Source organism: Tursiops truncatus, chromosome 20 (assembly GCF_011762595.2).
Source record: "Tursiops truncatus isolate mTurTru1 chromosome 20, mTurTru1.mat.Y, whole genome shotgun sequence".
Lineage (NCBI taxonomy): Eukaryota > Metazoa > Chordata > Mammalia > Artiodactyla > Delphinidae > Tursiops > Tursiops truncatus.
In genome coordinates, this window is record NC_047053.1 from 41,622,880 (window position 1) to 41,638,578 (window position 15,699).

Here is a 15,699-nt window from a genome sequence, read left to right on the forward strand (position 1 = left end):
ATTCAGCAGCAACTTTTACTTCCTGGTGACTTCTTCACTGGGTCTTAATTCCCTTTTATATAACAGACTCTTGTTCCGGAAGGCAATTAGCTTTTCATCATTCTTTCTGTCTAGATAACATCCAACGACAAATCCCACAGGGACAAGTATATGTACCCAGCGGTCACACACAATCTGAAGTAAGTTCATCATGAATGCTGAAGCCTCGGAAGCAACAACGACACTACACACAAAATATATTTTGTGGAAAGGGAGTTATGGGTCTGTCATGGCTGAGAATCCCAGTATTAGGAAAATTCAGAAGTTGGGGCAAAGTTTCTCCCACATGCCGGTTTTCAGGCCAACTCTCTGTGCAATTTATCCAAGTGGCCACTAGAGGCCAGCAGAGGTCCAGGTACAGGAAGGCAGGGGCTGCGGGGACACCAACACGTAAAAGTATTCCCTCCTCTATGCTCGCCAGCCTGGGAGCTGGGCATTAATACCCCCGATTTATGCAGTGGTAGAGCCGGGATTTGGGTTGTGGTCTCTCTGGCTCCTGATTCCACTTTGTTGGTCCCTCAACATCAAGAGCCCTCCCTGTGCTACCATATGTCCTATCTCCAGTGAGGCAGCAGCCTGAGCTCCAGGTCTGTCATCCACAGAAGTGACATGGAGTAGTTGGAGGTGGCATCAAAGAGTTGTGATTCTCAAGGTGCCTCTAGAAGGCCGCTCAGGCTCAAGGTACCCTCTGTATTGGCCTTCCACCTTGCCTGAAACCCTCCTATTATGAAACAAGGAGGACTTCCCTGGTGGCGCAGTAGTTAAGAATCCGCCTGCCAATGCAGGGGACACGGGTTCGAGCCCTGGTCCGGGAAGATCCCACATGCCGCGGAGCAACTAAGCCCGTGCACCACAACTACTGAGCCTGCGCTCTAGAGCCTGCCAGTCACAACTACTGAGTCCACATGCCACAACTACTGCAGCCTGCGCGCCTAGAGCCCGTGCTCCGCAACAAGAGAAGCCACTGCAACGAGAAGCCCGCGCACCGCAACGAAGAGTAGCCCCGCTCGCGAAGAGTAGCCCGCTCGCCGCAACTAGAGAAAGCTTGCGCGCAGCGACGAAGACCCAATGCAGCCAAAAAAAAAAAAAAAAAAAAAAAGTCAGCGTTCCATTATCAGACACTGCAACATCACAGGCTTAGCTAACCAGGCTGAAGAGTGAAGCACTGGTGGAAAGGTCATTTTTTATAAGGGACAGGGAAAAGAGACAGGGTTTAATTGGGGGTGGGGAGGTGATGGTGGAGCACCCATGGGATGCTACAATGGAGGCCCCCCAATAAAAACTATTGTTAATACATATTGAGCCCTCCCAGTGTGTGAGGCACGAAGCAGTGTATGCAGTGAATCATTTCATCTTCACAGCACTCTTGTGAAATTAGATGCAGAGAAGTTAAGTAATTCACCCATAATCACAGAGCTTGCAGGAGGTAGAGCAAGGATTTGAATTCAGGTTTGACACCAACATGGTGGGTTTAGCTGCTACTCTGTACTGCTCACTTTCATGGAATTGTCTTTCTTACTCTTTGGGGCTGGGGTATTATTTAGTTCCTGTGTTAAATTGGTTGGTGTTGGTAGCAGGTGGTGGGTATTTTATTTCAAACTTCTGGAGATAAAGCTCCTGATGATTCAAGAGAATTTTAATCCCCTGTGATGGTCCAGGAGGGAAGTCCTCTCTATTTATTGAATATTTTCAATGTGTGAGGTTCTGTGCTAAGGTTGATACTTTCTTAGTGATGCTATTGGAAGGGCAGGTGGGCAGAGACCAGCAACAAGGAATCGAGGGGCAGGTGATATGGAATGACCCAGTGACATTGTTCATTTCTGCCCACAGATGTGTGTCAAAGGCAGCGGGGCCCCACCTCAGCTGGAGTCCCGAGCAGGTGACTAGACCAGGATGTAGGTCCAGGGAGCTCACCAAAAGGCCCCAGTCGTCAGGAAAAGCCAAACCATCCCAGTGAGCAGATAACTCATGTGTGTGGTTTGTGGGTGATGAAGTATTCCAGCGGTTTCTTTTGTAATTTTTTTTTATTTTTATTTTTGGCTGTGTTGGGTCTTTGTTGCTGTGTGCAAGCTTTCTCTAGTTGTGGCGAGCGGGAGCTACTCTTTGTTGCAGTGCGTGGGCTTCTCATTGCGGTGGCCTCTCTTGTTGTGGCTTACGGGCCCTAGAACACAGCCTCAGTAGTTGTGGCGCACAGGCTTAGATGCTCCATGGAATGTGAGATCTTTCCGGACCAGGGATCGAACCCGTGTCCCCTGCGTTGGCAGGCGGATTCTTAACCACTGCACAACCAGTGAAGTCCCTCTCCAGAGGTTTCTTTCCTGGACATCCTTCCCCTTGGGCTTGGACCGGTCCGCCTGGGATCATGCAGCTTGATCCTCCAGGCAAGGTGCCTCAGGGAGGTGGCCTCTTCTGTTCTGCAGGGCCCATCAGCTATGGGCTTCTGCCCATCCTGCTGCTTTTACGCTCTTATGGACACATGGTAAGGGTGATACAGGCACCAAGTAAAGGCTCCAGGGCTGCACAGGTGAGGACAAAGCAAATGGAGGCCAGAGATAAACAAGTCCTCACAGACCCATTGGATCCACTTGCTTCATTTCATAGATGGGAAAACTGAGGACTGGGGAGGGGAAAAGACTCGACCAAGGCTACACGCAGGGTGAGCTAATGGCCAAGTTGGGGGTAGGACTCCCAGCACAGTCTCTTTCCCCCACACGCCCCAGACTTAGTTAATGATAGGTCCTTGCTTCTGGACACTTCTTTGTACTTTGTCTATTACTATTTACTCATTATCTTGTGTCTTTCTGAAAACAATAATTCTTTAATATCATTACATATTCAGTCAGTGTTCAAATTTCTAATTGTTCTATGCCAAAAAGCATTTTTTTAACAATTGGATTAAATCAAGATCCAAATAAGATGCACTCAGTGTGATTGGTTGATGTCTCCTAAATCTCTTTTAATCCATAGGTTTCTCTCCCCTCTTTCGCTTTTTCTTTGTAATTTATTATTGAAGAAGGCAGAGCATATACCTTGTAGATTGTCCACAGTCTGTGTTTTGATGATTACAAGCCCATGATGTAGTTTAACATATTGCTCTGTCTTCTATAATTCCTGTAAATTGACAGTTGAGTCTAAAGGTTTGATCAGATTAAGATCAAAGCAGGTGTTGTGTTCTTCCATCAAAGGGACATAATGTCTAGTTGGCTTCCTTTTTGTGACATTAGCAGCTGTTGATGCCCAATGCCTGGATCCATTAATTCTCTGGGAGTTAAACATGGTGACATCCTAATTCTATAATTCCTTCTTCATTTAGTAACTGGTTTATTTCAATAAAGAGAAACTTCCCCTCCTCTACTATCGGTTACCTGGGCTATTATCTCATGAATTCTGTGAGAATTCTGGGTCGGTACAAGTGTACTCCATTTCTATATGAGCACAGAGGTCAGAGGGGTAAAGGGAACTGTAACCAGAAGAACTGTCCAGCTGAGCCCCCATCAACCCACAGAATTATAATAAATAATTAAATAGGAGTTGTCTTAAGGCCCTAAATCAGGCAGCAGCCCATGGGTGGCAAACCTGGGCTTAAGGACTCCTAGGTCTTTTTCTCCCTTCATAGGAGGACAGATCTGCACAGAATCTTAAACATCACCCAGTTCAGCCTTGTCAGGTTCAGATGGGGAAGTTGAGGAGGTGTAGTGACTTACGCAGACTTGCACACATAACCAAGGTCCTGGGCATAACCTTAAAGGAAACCCCTAAAAATTCCTGTGATCAGTTCCAGGGTCTTTGATGCCTGTGTCTGCCGTTCCTGCTCCACAGCCTGTGCTTGTACCCAGTGCACCGTCTCTCGACCTGGTCCTACTGTTGTGTCCCCAGTGCCCAAGATCAACACTTGATAGATAGTTGAATGAATACATGAATGAAGGTTCCATTGTTTTTACCTCTCCAGAACTGGCTGCTTGTGGACCTGCCCACTGGGCAAGGTCCTGCAGGCATTGGTCCTGCTGTAGATGTCCAGAGAGCTGCCAGCCTGTCAGGCACAGGGCAGGAGCCACGGTAAGAGGATGAGAGAGAAGCGGGAAGCAGCAGGGTTCACTCTAAGAAAGCAACTGGAGCGGCAGACTGTACTCCACCCTGGCAAGAGGCAAATGCAGCAACACACAATCCTGCAGGGAGCATGGATGGGGGGCACCAGTAGGTGGCACTGAGATGGGGCGGGGACAGAACTCCAGGGCACAGGAGGGGCAAGGCAGGGCCCTCAGCCTCATACTGGGCAGGTGACCAAGGCAGGAACTCAAGCCAAGGATCAAATCAGAAGCCATGAGGATTAGTTAGGATTAAGCTGAGTGGAGAGGAATGGAAAACCCCAGCTATCACTGGCGCAAACAGGGTAGAAGCTCATTTTCTTCTCACGTTAAGACACCCCAAGGGAGTCAGTCTACCACCAACAGGGTGCTCCATGGTACAAAGGAGATGAAAGAGAGAGAGGACCCAGGCTCCCCTGTCATCTTCAATCATAACTTTGCTCCTTGGACCAAAAAGGCTGCTGGGACTTTCCTTGCCCAAGCCTTTCCTTGCCATATTCCAGGTATCAAGAAAGAGTAGGGGAAGGAGAAGAGCAGTCTCCTTTTTTAGGGCATTTTCTAGAATTGTGCAGACTACTTCACTTAGATTCTATTGGCCAAAACTGAGTCACATAACTAGACCTAGCCACAAATGACAATGGGAAATACCGTCTTCATTTCACACATTCATGGGCCCAGCTAAAAATCAGAGCGTCAGTAAGTGAAGGTCAGAGAACACGTATCCAGTGACTCAAATTATGATACAAGGCAGAAGTCAGCAGGGGACTCACAGCTTAGGCCCAGGTGCTGGGCTGTAGCTGTTTCCATCCCTGCTGCCCTAGGTCCCAGGGCTTGGGCAGAGTGAGGTCATATGAGTGCAGTTGTGGGGAGGGAGGGGGTGTTGAGCCCAGCCACAGGGCCTGACGGTCCCTGAGTACCAGAGCAGCAGCAGTGGACCTTTTACAGCTAAGCGTAGCATGAGCCCTGGAAGAAGTGTCTGCTCACTGTCAAGGACAGGCACAGACTCAAAGGCCAACAACTGCCTGATGCCGTGAAAAGCGTCCTTAAGATGATGAATCCGGGGCCACAGACCGCCTTTTCCCAGGAGGCAGTGACGTGGCTGAGGACAACTGCCTTTTGTTCTTTACTTAAAAAAATAATTAAAACAATTTTACCATAGAATAACATGTATGTAGAAAAGCACACAAATCATAAGTGTACAGCTTAATGACTTTCACAAATAAATGAACAACCCAAGTACCCAGCACCCAGATCAAGAAGTAGAACATTACCACAACCGCAGAAGGCCCTGAGTGTCCCCTTCTGGTGGCTCTCCACCCACTCGCCCTCCTCCCACCTCCACCCTTCCCACCCCGCACCCTCCAATGCCCACCCTACCACCAGCATTTAAAAATCTTTCTAGGCAATTCCATAGTCAATGTTGAGAATCACTGCTTTTGTAAAAACAGTTATCTAACTTGGCCGCACATGAGAATCCACTGGGATAGAAAAGGGAACAGAGACAGCTAGAAGGCAGTGTGGCAGAGTGGAGAAACCTGGGGCCCAGACAGGCCTGCCAGTTATCAGCTGTGTGACCATGACTGAGTCCCTCCACCTCTCTGAGCCTCACCTGTGAAAAGGGAATAGTATCATCCCATGCCCAGCAGAGTCAAGGTTGAGAGATAGAGGGTGTTAAGCCCAGGCACACGTAGGGTCCATATATGGCAGCTACAATTGTCATTTTTATTAAAGGTGAGCAACCCCAGGAAGACTGAAAGCCCTTCTTTCTTTATGCAGATGGGACCCAATCTGGGGATGGTGGATACAGACTATGTTGATAAGAGGGTCAACAGGTTGTGCTGATGAGAAGCTGGGGTCTTTCTAGGGAGCCCAGGAAAATTCCACGGGCAGCAGAGATTCCCAGCCAAAGCCAATGAGAGGTGGCCACTGGCTAGCACAGCTGCAACAGCACTGGGGACCAGCAGCTGTGGATGAACTTGGGCAAAACCAATCCTTCTCCTTCAGCAAGACAAGCAAGGAGCTGACGGGCTGCAGGCTCTGACTCTGAGATTTACCGATGGAGGAAGAAGCAAACTGCATCCAGCGCCTACTTTGTGCCGGATGCTGCACGTTCATGCCTTTAATCTTGTGAGGCGGGCAAACCCATCCCATCCTCCCCTGGAGGAGCCTGAGGCTTACAGGCAGGAGCACCTGCCTAACTCACAGAACCCAGGTGTCGCCAGGAGGCTGGGACCTGCCTCTCGGTTGGGCTGCAGTGGCGGCACCCCTAGGGATGTTCTGTGTTCGCAGATGACCTGCAGACACCTTGTTTGATTAGATGCTCATTTCTGTCTTTTTTCCTGAAATGAAAAGTATACAACTTTTTAAGATGATGACTTTATCTTTTTTTGTACTTATTACAAGACATAATGTTTACTTTAGAACATAGAGGAAATACAGATAATCAAAAGAAAAATATCAAAGTCTCTCATAGCCCCATCCTACAGAGATGAGCACATCAATGTTTCACACCTATTGTTCATCTATGTGAGTCTGTGTGTATGTGTGTGTGTGTGTGTGTGTGTGTGCACACACAGGGAGAAATTTACCAGAAAGGAGTCATAGGGTATACTCTGTTAGATTATTAGCTTCTCTTCACTTAACAATAAAGTTGACCTTGAACCACACAGGTTTCAACTGCACTGGTCCCCTTATAGCAGACTTTTTCCAATACAAGGCAGGTTCCATATTCGCAGATATGGAGGACCAACTCTGGGACTTTAGCATCTGCGGATTTTGGTATCCAAGGCAGGTCCTGGAACCAATTCCCTTTGGATATCAAGGAATGACTGCATATAGTGGCCATATTTCTATGTTCTCCAACAGTGGCTCTCATTAGAACCCCCCAGGAAAGCTTAACAAATATTCACGTCTGGGTTCCACCCCCAGGCCGATATAATGGGCCTGGGATGGGGTTGGTCTATGGGACTTTTAAGACTCCCCAGGTGGTTCCAATGTGTGGCCAAGCTGGAGGGCCCCTGTGCCACAGAATCATTTTCCCATGGTGGCCTTGCATTCTTTTTGCTGAAGGGATGCACTGTAATTTGACCAACCCCCCCCCCCTTTTTTTTTTCCGGTCCGCGGGCCTCTCCGTTGCGGAGCACAGGCTCCGGACGCGCAGGCTCAGCGGCCATGGCTCACGGGCCCAGCCGCTCCGCGGCACGTGGGATCCTTCCGGACCGGGGCACGAACCCGCGTCCCCTGCATCCGCAGGTGGACTCTCAACCACTGCGCCACCAGGGAAGCCCGATCAACCCCCTTTTCTTGGACATTTAATTTGGTTCCATTTTTTCATCATTATAAACCTTGTAGAAGGTTCTTCAAGTTCTTCCCATTGCACATGTTCATCATGGCTTTCAGAAACATTGATAGTATGATCATTTTCTTCCTTTTTTTTCTTCCAGCCTTCCTGAGATATAATTGACATACAGCACTGCATAAGTTTAAGGTGAACAGCATAAAGATTTGACTTACATACATCATGAAATGATTGTCACAATAAGTTTAGTGAACATCCATTGTCTCATATAGATACAAAATAAAAGAAAAAAAATATTTTTCCCTGTGATGAGAACTCTTGGACTCTACCCTCTTAACAACTTTCATGTATAACATACAGCAGTGTTAATTATATTTATCATGTTGTACATTACATCCTTAGTACTTTTTTATCTCGTAACTGGAAGTTTGCACCTTTTCACCACCTTCATCCAATTCCCTCTCCCCCCACCCGTAGGTGATTTTATTCTTTTCATATATATATATATATATATATATATATATATATATATTTATTTATTTATTTATTTATTTATTTATTTGGCTGCGCCGGGTCTTAGTTGCAGCATGCAGCATCTTCGTTGCCACGTATGGGATCTTTATTACGGCATGCAAACCCTTAGTTGCCAGCGTGTGGATCTAGTTCCCTGACCAGGGTTGGAACCCGGGCCCCCTGCGTTGGTAGCGCGGAGTCTTAGCCACTGGACCACCAGGGAAGTCCCTGGTGACTTTATTCTTGATTTAAGAACTTTGGCAAAGAGGCTTATGGAATGGTATCAGGTGAATTAGATACGACTCCTCTGTATAAGTGAAAGTCAGCTCGAGGTAGCTTAAGCTATAGAGAGGGCTTATGACCAAACTATGGGAGATTTCAGTGTTCTGAATGCTGCGACTTTCTCTCACACCCTTTAAGCTGTTGCCAGCTCCTGGCAACCACTAATCTGCATTTTTGTTTCTATGGATTTACCGACTCTGGATATTTCATACAAATGAAATCATACAGTATGTGACCTTTTGTGTCCAGCTGCTTGTACTTAGCCTAAAGTTTTTGAGGTTCATCCACGTGGCAGCATGTATCAGTCCTTCGTTCCTTTTTATGAATAATATCCCATTTGAATGGCTAGACCACGTTTTGTTTGTCCATTCATCTGTGGATGGACATTTGGCCGTTTCCACCTTTCAGCTACTATGCATAGTGCTGCTGTGAACACGCATGTGTGTGTATTTGTACATTTCCAACTCTTTGGGAATGTACACCTGCGAGTGGAATTGCTCATCTTTACCTTTTGTCTGGTCAATCGCAGTAGCATCCAGAGTGATCTCTACATGGTTGCAAGGGTGATCATTTTCCTTTCTCAAAAACATTATTTCTCTTCTTATAAGAGCTATACACGTTCATTGTCAAATTTTTTAAAAATACAGAGGAGAGTTTGTTTTCTTTTTTAATCCGGGGGAATGTAAATGCTTCCCCGCTGACTTCCCCCGCCCACCCTGTAGACTTCTCTTTTGTCACTCCTCCGCACTGCCGCCCCACCCCTGGGTCCCTGTGACTCCAGCCCTATGCTTCCCCAGTCTTCAGAGCCACAGCAGATGCTGCTTCCTCTGCGGATTGCTCTTCCTGCCCTTGTCTGCATTTTCCTGTTTACCTTTTCTGACTCAGCACTCCTGTCACTGTTCCCCCAGCACATCACACAGACCTGTAAATGGCCAAGATCACTGTGCCCGGACAGTGAGAAAGGGAGGCTGACCCACTTGGGATGCTGTGGGGTTCTTCTGCTTGACCCCAAAGCAGCGCTGGTCCTAGCCCTCTCCTCTCCGCAGTTTCCGATATTCCCCACAGCGTCTGAGCTAAACAGGGAACCACCAGCTTCCCTGAGCCTAGTCATCAGGGGTTGGCATTTTGCTACATTCCCCTGTTGTGACGACTGGCAGTGAGACTGGTGCCAAATGGGCAACACAGAAGGATATTTCTCTTCCTTTTTCCTTCCTCCAGCCTTGTTCTTTCGGCTCGAGGAGCCAGTTGCTTTGGGGTCTAATTACACGCTGCCGTTGGAAGTGCATGTCAGAGCTGGAAGGGAAGAACCTCATTATAAATAATCACCGCCAGCATTTATTGAACACTTACTCTGTGCCAGGCCCTGTGCCAGGCCCGCTTCCAGGCATTACCTCATTTACCCTTCCCAACAATTCTAGGATGCAGAAACCATTTATCACCCCTGTTCTGCAGGGAAGGAAACAGAGGCTTTGGGGAGGTTACAGGGCATTTCCCTAACTGTGCTGAGTGGTGCACAGGGGCAAAAAATATTAGTAGGTGGGTAGGGAAAAAGAATCCCATTGTTACACACCGCATCCTGCAACCCCACCCCCCCACCCCCGGGAAATTCACAATGCACATCAACATACTAAAGGCCCTGAGAAGTCCTGTAGTAAAGAAATCTGTTAAGGTCAGTGCCACTTCTGTACAGACCTCACAGGACTGCTGATCCAGAAAGCACAGTTTGGGGAATGAAGATATTAACCATGCTTCTCATCTTATATATGGGGTAAGGGAGGCCCAAGTAGTGGTTTAGGTGCAGACCAGGCACAGATCTTGGGCCCAATGCTCTCTGCACATCCCCTCCCCCACCTTCCAGGAAACAGAGGGTGGAGGAAGGCAAACCATGATCCAAATGGCCCACTCCCTGTTTTTATAAATAAAGTTTTATTGAAGATGATCTGTTTCAGCTCCCTTGATTTATGGATGAACCAATCAAGGCCCAGAGAGGATGGGTGACTTGTCAAAGGGCACATAGCCAATTAGGGGCAGAGGCAGAAATAGATTCCAGATCTCCAAAATCCAGGTATTCTCTGAAACACAAATCAGACAGGCGGTAGGAGGTGGCGTGTGAAGTTCCTGATACCTGTGATACATGCTCACAAGTTCTCCACTGCACAGTACTTACACAGGTACTGCCCCCTTTCTGCTACGGCACAGACACCCCTGAGGCATTTCTTCTGATGCTTTGGGCAAAGGCACCCTGGTGTGAAGAGTGGCGCTCCTCTGCTCTCCACCTTGGACTGGTGAACAGAGCAGGGGCCAACCTCAAAGTGTCTCGAGGAGGGGCAAAAGCTAAACAGGGCAATCTGTGTTTATTTAAATTCTGTACCAGATGCAGGAGATCATTAACTTCCCCTCTGCCAATGTAAAACGTGAGATCATTTGGACAGGACCTGGGCCAAAGGCAACCTTTGCCTGCTCCAGGAAGAGTTTGCCAAACAAACTAAGGGCATAAACAGGAGGCTCAGGGCAGCTGTTTGAAACCACTTCAGAAAATGAATTCCTTTCAAGGGCTTTTGGGCTTCCCTGAAGTGCGCTGTTGTACAATGGTCATCTATTGACATTTTGTGTGTGTGTGTTTGTGTGTGTACAGTTGAATACGCAAGTAAAATCATTCTTACCTCTTGATTAAAATGGTTCATGCATAGAACACTTTGTTAACATTTTAGAAATGTGAACAATTTAAAATACCTTCAGATGTAAACATTTTGGTTCAGATAGGTCCATCCGGCAACTGATACTAATTGGGGATGTTTTATTAGTCTCTGAATCTAGGGGTGGAATCGTCTTACCAACCCCGGATGGTCAAGGCATGGTGGACAGCTAGAGGTTCATCTAGAAACAGCTGCGGGGACAACGGTGGCCTCTGGGTGGAGGTTCTTCCTGGGGCAGCCAGACTGCCCAGATGGCCTTTCCAGAGCTGGGAGATGCAGGCTTGTCACTGAGGTGGAGGGTAAAAATAGTCCTGTGTGGGTGGCCGCTGGGCCCAGAGGCTCTGGCTTCCTCTTTCTAGAGCGGGAAGGCAGCCCAGTTGACAGGCACCTTCTTAGGCTCCTGAGGCCCCTCCCAAGCCCTGGGGCCTGGGGGGAGGGTGGTCTTTCTCTAACAGAGAAACACTCCCCTCCCCCCTCCCCCTCCCCCCCAAAGCACAAAGAACGTGCTGGAACAAACTTGGGCTGGGTTATAAGGTAGCTAAGGGCTGAAATTCTGGCTGTGCCAGGTACCAGCTCTGTGACCTCAGGCAAGATTTTTCTCCTTTCGGAGCCTCCATTTTCTCATCTGTCAAATGGGGCTTCTGACTTCTCTCTGCAAGGCTCGCTGTGAAGATTAAGTAACAATGACAGCTGACATGTTCTACTCTGCAACCTCACTCTTCTGCCCCTCCCCCTTCCACCGGTTGCTCACCTTCCAGCACATTCTTCAAGAGTTGCTCTAAGGCAAGCCAGCTGCATGTCATGAGGACTTCAAGCAGCCCTACGGGAAGGTCTCCAGGGCCAGGAGCTGAGGCTTCCAGACAATAGCTCTGCTGGGGAGTCACGTTAGAAGCCGATCCCCTACCCCCAGTGGAGCCTTCATGTGACTGTGGCCCTGGCCAACCCCTTGACTGCAGCCTCATGAGAGACCCTGAGCCAGAACAACCCAGCTAAGCTGCTTCCAGTTTCCTGGCCCTCAGAAGCTATGTGAGCTAATAAATATTTGCTAAATTTGGGGGTGATTTGTGATGCAGAGATAAGTAATGTACTTCTCTTTCAGGGATATTATACGAATTAAGAGTTAATGCAGGGACTTCCCTGGTAGTCCTGTGGTTAGGACTCTGCACTTTCACTGCCGAGGGCAAGGGTTCAAATCCCTGGTCAGGAAACTAAGATCCCACAAGCCACTCAGGTGGCCCCCTCAAAAAAAAGCAGTTAATGCAATCAAATAGCAACCGGACTTGCTGGGACCAGTGACTCCGGAAAGGGCAGAAGGGAAAAGCAGAAGGAGGGAGCACCTGGCTGAATCCAGGCCAGGCAGGTCTGCCACTCCTGAACTCTGGGAAGGAGTCTGAGAGACTGAATATACAATGGCCAGACCGTATATAAAAATAGTGCTCTGGGGCTTCCCTGGTGGCGCAGTGGTTGAGAGTCCGCCTGCCGATGCAAGGGACACGGGTTCGTGCCCCGGTCCAGGAGCATCCCACATGCCGCGGAGCGGCTGGGCCCGTGAGCCATGGCCGCTGAGCCTGCGCGTCTGGAGCCTGTGCTCCGCAACGGGAGAGGCCACAACAGTGAGAGGCCCGCGTACCGAAGGGGGAAAAAAAAAAATAGTGCTCTGACCCACTACCTATGGCAACAGCCCAGGAAGCCGAACCACAACCCCTGTAGCAACCAGCCCCAAACATCCAGGCCTTGATCAATAACAAGCTTCCCTAATTTTGCCCCCACTTTCAACACAGTACAAATTGGAGAAAGTTAAATATGCTCCCCTAACCAATCACATGGGCTGCCCCTCGTCTAGTCATCCCACCTATAGCTTTTCTATACCAGCAGCCTCCAATCGGGGCACACCTGAAGCCGGCCCTTTTTGCTGCTACAAAGCTTTCCCGCTCCTCTATCTGCCTTTGTGTCTCTGCCAAACTCAAGTAATGGTGGCTGACTCCCCTGCTGTAGTAAGCTGTGAATGAATAGCCTTTGCTCGTTCATTTGGGTGGTCTTTGTTTACTTCCACAAGCCCAAGTTTCTCTCTCTCCCTTCCTGCTCCCAGGTCACAGACAACATCTTCCTCTCCTGCCACGTAACCAGAGAAAGCTGCTCAGGGATGATGGAAGAAAGGGGACAGTTATAATTAAGAGTGTAGCTTTGGACGTAGTATTGATATATCTATATCTATACCTATATCTATCTCTATACACACACACACACACACTGGAATATTACCCAACCATCAAAAAGAATAAAATAATGACATTAGCAGCAACATGGATGGACCTAGAGATTACCATACTAAGCAAAGTAAGTCAGAAAGAGAAAGAAAAATACCTCGTGATATCACTTATATGTGGAATCTAAAATACGATACAAACCAACATATCTACAAAACAAAAACAGACTCACAGACATAGAGACCAGAATTGTGGTTGCCAAGGGAGGGGTTGGTAGGGGAGGGAAGGACTGGGAGTGTGGGATTAGCAGATGTAAACTATTATATACAGGGTGGATAAACAACAAGGTCCTACCGTATAGCACAGGGAACTACATTCAATATTCTGTGACAAACTATAATGGAAAAGAATATGAAAAAATATATATGTATAACTGAGTCACTTTGCAGTACAGCAGAAATTATCACAACATTGTAAATCAGCCATATTTCAATAAATTTTTTTAAAAAAGAGTGTAGCTTTGGAACAGGACAGATCTCGGCTCAAATTCTGGCTCTGATGCTTAACTAGCTGTGTGGTCTTAAGTAAGTCAAATAACCACTCTGAGTCTCTGTTTCCTCATGTCAAGGGGACATCCACTGTAAGAATTCAGTGAGGTAATATATTTAATGCACTGAGCATATAATAGGTGCTTAATAAAGGAAAGGCCAACCATGAGCCTCCTCACAGCCTCTTGCTGGAGTAGGCAGGCCCCTGTACCCCACCTTTACTCACCCCTCCCCAACCTTTCTGTGCAGCAGACAGCTTGACTGACCTCAGCTGGATGGGGTCAAAGCCATGGGCTCCAAGTCCAGGGTATATCAAAGGTCAGGGGTTGGTCTCAGGAAAAGGATGGACAAAAGACATAAAAGCATTTCTCTAAAGAAACCCAGCTGGTCAAAAGCAGAGGACAAAATGTCTAGGCCAGATACCTGTTCTCATCCTGTTCTATCATGGCTCTGAGGGGTGGTCAGGAAAGGGAGACTCCTGCCCAGAAAACTCTGAGTGCCCTTGTGCCAGGCTGCTTTCTTAAGACTGAGGAGGTGAGCTGGGTCTTTCCCTAATCTCTCCTGTGTGTGTGTGTGTGTGTGTGTGTGTGTGTGTGTGTGTGTGCGCATACATGTTAGTTTCTTCATCTTTAAAATGAGAAATTTAATAGCTTCGCAGGACACACACACACAAATTAGTGTTCTACTAATAGTGAAGGGGTGGCTTTGGGATGCTCATGTGCTGGAGGCATCCTGAATCCCCTTCCTCCAATTTGCCAAGCCCTTTCTTTCCATCCACTTATCTCTCCTTCCACTGCCACCACTGGAATCCAAGTCTCCAGCCAGCCATCTTTTGCCTGGACTATTGCAAAAAGTCCTGAATGCTTTCCTTCTTTCCTTTGATTCAACAATCAAAGAATACAAGGGTAAAAACCATCCACTAGCCCCTAAATTCACACGATGATTTTTTAAATATTGACAATAAACAGGACTGGGGGCAGTATGCTCTTTCTCCACAGGGCTGGTGTGTAAACTGGTACATTTCTCGAGGGCAATTTGGTTAGATGTGATTTACTGATTCTGCAGGTCCATTTTTCAAAATATAATAGAAATAAAAAATGACAGTTTCTGGGCTTCCCTGGTGGCGCAGTGGTTGAGAGTCCACCTGCCGACGCAGGGGATGCGGGTTCGTGACCCGGTCCAGGAAGATCCCACGTGCCGCAGAGCGGCTGGGCCCGTGAGCCATGGTCGCTGAGCCTGCGCGTCTGGACGGAGCCTGCGCTCCGCAACGGGAGAGGTCACAACAGTGAGAGGCCCGCGTACCGCAAAAAAAAAAAATAAATAAATAAATAAAATTACAGTTTCTGTACCAAGATTTCATTACAAGGTTCTTTATGGTAATCTTGTTTCTGACAAAAGAAAGAAAGAAAGAAAGAAAGGAAGGAAGGAAGAAAAGAAAGAAAGAAGGGAAGGAATGGAAGGAAGGAAGGGAGGGAGAAAGAGAAAGAAAGGGAGAGAGAGAATCAAGTCAAATATCCAAAAATAGAGAATTTGGTTAAATAAATTGTAACAGTCTGTACTTTGACTACAATATACAATTCCTTCACTAAAAATGATGCTGCAGACCAGTAATTCTCAAAGTGCACCTAGGAGGCGCAGCAAGAGCATTTATTTGAAATGCACAGCCTTACTGATTCAGAAACTCTGGGCTGAGCCCGGGAATCTGGGTTTTAACAAGCCCCCTGGGCAATTCAGAACCACTGTTGTAGGTGAATATTTATCATTACCAAAGGATAAACTGTTAAATGACAAAGGGTTACAAAACAGCATGTACAAAACATCATGTATGAACAGTGCGTCCCTATTCTGAATACATATATAAAGACACACATAGAAAAAGGACAGGAAGATTTTGTACCAAGGCGGTGACATGGACACTCTCTGGGTAGTAGGATTACGAGCTTTTAGATTTTTTTGTGTTTTGCTAATCGGTAATTTCTAACAAGTTTACAATGACGTGTATTTGTGAAAAGGAATGGAGAAGGGAAAAAT

General features: G+C 47.4%; 1 pseudogene; it reads right to left on the reverse strand.

Annotated features, from left to right (window-relative positions):
• Nucleotides 1-247, reverse strand: LOC117309454 (NADH dehydrogenase [ubiquinone] 1 beta subcomplex subunit 1 pseudogene; annotated as a pseudogene).
• Nucleotides 248-15,699: the final 15,452 nt, after the last annotated feature.